We start from the raw sequence: 4,599 nt of genomic DNA on the forward strand, positions 1-4,599 counted from the left end.
AAATTTATAGGGATATAAATATATGTATATAGGTGTATATATATATATGTGTGTGTGTGTGTGTATGTTTATATGTAAGTGTATATAATATATAAATATTATATAATACATATATAAACCATACTATACAGATCTTCCTCTGGATGTGAATAGCATCCTCCTTTCTAAGTCCTTTGCAGTTGATTTAAGTCTATTCAGAAAAGGTGAGTCATTTTGCACAATTTTGTTGATAGCTGTAAAATGTGCTCTTGGTTCTAATCTCCCTTTTTTATCTATATCTATAGAAATACATATATATATGTAAATATATATATATGTATATATATATATATATATATAGGTACCCACATCAATGCAACCAGTCTATCTCCTCATCCTATTTTGAAAATGCTCTCAAGCTGAGCTGATCGATGTCATAGGTTATCTCTATGCCAAGTATGATGTCACGTGATATAACAATGCCGATTATGAATTTTCACATGAAAAGAGGATTTCCCATTATCTCCCCTTCATATGGTGCAGCATGCTACAGAGATGGAGGGCACCCATAAATACGTCTTAGAGAAAAAAACCAAATTGCCAGGTCATCGTTCTGTGCACAGTAAGGGACATCCTACTTCTCCTAAATCCAAACATCAAAAACAGCTCAAGGATGACAGAGGGACCCCCAAACCCTCAAAGTCAGTTCCACAGAATGGATCCAGACCGCAGATACCTTTGCAGCATTTGCACAGAGGACATTCTCCGAGCAAAGGAAGGGTCAAAACTAAACCCCGACATAAAGAGACTCATTCAAAGCCACATCAACCCATTTGCAAGTATTCCAAGGACTTCCAAAAATCTTTCGGCTCTCAGAAATCTCTAATTAAGCAAATGTCGAGTATAGAAACCCCCTAAAAAGTCTCCTCCAGTCCTTCCCAAATTGATATTCCCTAATTTCCACTAATCTACCTACCACCTCTACCTTTTGTCTGTTGTTACTGTGATCTGTTTGTCTTAAGCCATACCCCACCGCTGCTTGTTGGTGAATTCAAAGGACGGCCCTCAAGACTGGATCTCTGAGCTTACAATCAATCCACGGTCTTTCCTCCCCAATACCCGGTAAGTAGCATGACAGTACCACCTGCTGGCTCAGCTTCACATAGCTGGCAAGCCTCCCTAGACTATCTAGACAGGGTCTGGCTTGCTCTTGAAAGCATGGAATTCAACATAAGGTGCATTTCTCCTGGATTACCTCCAAGGGCTTCTATTACTGGAAATACTCCCAAGTCTTTGTTGCCATATTCTCACCTATGGCAAGGTCCCTAAGTTCCAACACACTTTCACTTGGCACAGGTAGAGTATTAGTACAGCTTTTACTTTGGGGATTTTTTCCCTATCAAAATTCTTTTTCAATTAATTGAGAATACCTTTTTCTTCCCCCAAGTTGAAAACAGAACTATTCTTACTGTTTCCAATTCCTCTCGCCTATGGCTTCTTAGTACAGAATTGTTAAGTCTGTGTCTCCCTCATTTGACTGCGAGCTTCTTGAGAGCAAGGGCTGTGACTTTCTTCAGAATACCACGGTGAGGCACATAATGTTTATTAACTGATAGGAGTGGGAGGATCTCAGATTTTGCAGAGGTGAGTCCTCCCTTTACCATCCTGGGATACAAAGTATTCTCCCTCAACCACAAATCTGTGAGAGCATCCTTCCTTTACATTATTACCTTCTTTACAAAGAAAACAAATAATGTTGGAATTCAATTATCAAAACACTAACAATATTTTTTACAAGATCATAAACTCCCAATTTAAGAATCCCTGATCCAATCCAGCCCTTCAACTTCCTTAACGATAAATTGAGGGGGTTTTACTAGTTTGAACTTGAGATCCTCCTAGCTCTGGATCTTGCATTCTATGATATTGTGAGATGGGAAAATTTAGGTAAGTTTCTCAAGATCATTCGGGTACTAAGTATCAGAGATAGTTAGAACCTAGAACCTCAATGCCAGAACCAGTACTTTTTCTTCTGTACTGGCATCTTGGTCTTTTTCTTGTCCCCTTTTGGGGTTGCTTTAAAAAAAAACAATTTTAATCATCCTTACAATAGTGAATGTAGTTTTAATGAAGCATTTTGACACTTTTGCTCCACTCCTTAGAAAGATAGACATACAGTCCATTCAATTAATACTCATTCCTGGAGTCTTTCTAATTTCCTTAGACCTGAATTTTAGTTCCCTAGACATCATTTTAGAGAATCTAGACCAACCTTTTCTCCACTCCTGGGACAGGAGGAGACTATTCATATAGACTTATTACATTTCTTCACCTTTCATTTTTTGGTTCTGGATCCATTTGGGGAGGTCCCAGTGTGGAAGCTCCCTCCATATACAACAGGTTAGCAATTCATGTGTGATCTATCACCTTGGAGGTTTTCCTGAACTACTGGATGGCATAGAATCATGGACATTGAGCTATCAGGGACTGAAGAGGCCATCTAGACTGATGTCCTACACTTACAGAGGAGGAGATTGAAGTCTTAAAGAAGGAAAGTATCAGTGAATAGTAAACAGGGAAGTGGACAGAAACAATTAGATTTGAACCCGGTGCCTCTTAACCACAGAGACAACTATAGCATGTTAAGTGACATGTTCACAGGGTCGCATAAGTATTATGTGCTGAAGGGCATTGGAGCTATCTCAAGCCAGCTAGAAGCAATTGTGAAATTTTCAGTGTGACCATTTATATCTCAAGAATCAGCCAACACTATAAATCGGGTTGATTTTTTGTTTGTCTAAAGAAAATGATAGAAAAATTGCTAATGTGTATTAAACCCCCAAAATGTGCCCTAAGTACATTCTTTTTTTCTTTGAGAACCAGTTGTGAAACATTTACCAGAACAACACTGAATATGTGATAGAGCCTATCTCTGCACTCACTTTTCCATGTTTCTTCTTGAAAAGAATATAATAATCCAAATAATATAATAAAATATATCCAAATAATATATAACATAACATATCCAAATGATATATCTAAACAGCATATAATATATCCAAATGATACATAATATATAAATAAAATAACAAATAATTCTCTCTATAGTGAGCACTTAATAAATATGATTGATTTGTGGCTCAAGTATTGGAGCTGATTTGAAACATTTTCAAAATTCATCTCAGTACATAGTGTTCTAAATAATAGAATATATAATGGCACTTTGCTTCCTAAGAAAAAGAAAGATAAAGTTTCTTTTTCCCTTTTGAGGCATTGACAGACACTATAATACCAACCAAGACCAATCTATAAATAGGGTAAGAATATAAACTTAAGGACAGGGTTGTGTCTTTGTATTTTCTCCCACAATTCCTGACACATTGTAAGTCCTTAATGAATACTTGTTGATTAAAATGAGGCATTATCAGTTGTGAGATTTAAAAATAAGAGATTAGAGAATGTTTTAATCTAACAATCTCATTTCATAGATGAAGAAACTAAGATTTACTGAGGCCTAAAGTGAGTTGGTCAAGCTCAAACAGGTAAGTAAATAGCAGAACCAGGATTTGAACCCAGCTCCTTTGATGACCCTTACTTGATATTTTTTGCATTATATACGACACTATTATGATGCACACAATGGCATTGTCCTTAATGGCACAATGGGAATTCCCATTCACATCACTGGCACTGTCTAGATAGGACAGAATTAAGGTTTGATTGATATTAAAGATTTTTGTTCTGATGAAATCAGTCAACACAACAAATCAGTTGACATAACCTCTTTTACTTCATACAGGAAGAAAAAAGGAAGGAGGAAAGGAAGAAGGAACGAAGGAACGAAGGAAGAAAGGGAAGGAAGGAAGGAAGGAAGGAAGGAAGGAAGGAAGGAAGGAAGGAAGGAAGGAAGGAAGGAAGGAAGGAAGGAAGGAAGGAAGGAAGGAAGGAAGGAAGGAGGGCATCAGAGAAGGATATTAATGAAGGCACCCAGGAGACACAATCCTTCGAAAGAGTAGATACAACAAGAGGAGGAACATTTTCCACCACAGCTCTGACTTGTCATTTCAAATCCAGTTTTGGAGATTCATTGGAAATTAGATGGATGTTAGTGTCCTGAAAGGCCTGATTTTTTTGCTATTTTTTTCCTTACTCTATTACATCCAATAAATCTTAGGCTGTTCCAAAGTAAAATGGCTCACATTGTTCTATCTTGTTTCCACTAGAGTTCTCTGAGATTTGGAGTCAGGAATGCTTGAGTTCTAATCTCACCTTACACCTTTCTAGCTAAGTGACCTCAGCTTTCTCCTTTCAAAATACCAATAGAAATATGTGTACCCTACCTCATGATGACGTGGTAAAGAAAATACTCAATGAATAATAGATATATTATTTTTGTGTTTCTTTAAGAGTTGCTTTATTTTAATTGACCACAAAACTGTTTCCCCCCAGGCTACCCACATTCTCAGGCAAGAATTACAATAAACATATTGTGGTCTCTGAAATCAGCAAACCTGGGTTTTAATCTACAGTTTACAGTGAAATATATATATCACTTAATATAACCTTGGTCAAAACCCCTCTTCAGGTCCGAATTTCTATGTAAAAGGCGGCTCAACTAAA

General features: G+C 37.0%; 1 long non-coding RNA gene across 1 annotated transcript; it reads left to right on the forward strand.

The window, feature by feature from the left end:
- The first annotated feature begins 511 nt into the window (after positions 1-511).
- On the forward strand, positions 512-4,170 carry LOC141555857 (uncharacterized). Its single transcript, XR_012486362.1, has 2 exons — positions 512-1,101; positions 3,779-4,170. It is a non-coding gene; the product is annotated as an uncharacterized LOC141555857 (long non-coding RNA).
- Positions 4,171-4,599: the final 429 nt, after the last annotated feature.

The sequence above is a fragment of the Sminthopsis crassicaudata genome, chromosome 1 (assembly GCF_048593235.1).
Source record: "Sminthopsis crassicaudata isolate SCR6 chromosome 1, ASM4859323v1, whole genome shotgun sequence".
In the NCBI taxonomy this organism is placed as follows: Eukaryota; Metazoa; Chordata; class Mammalia; order Dasyuromorphia; family Dasyuridae; genus Sminthopsis; species Sminthopsis crassicaudata.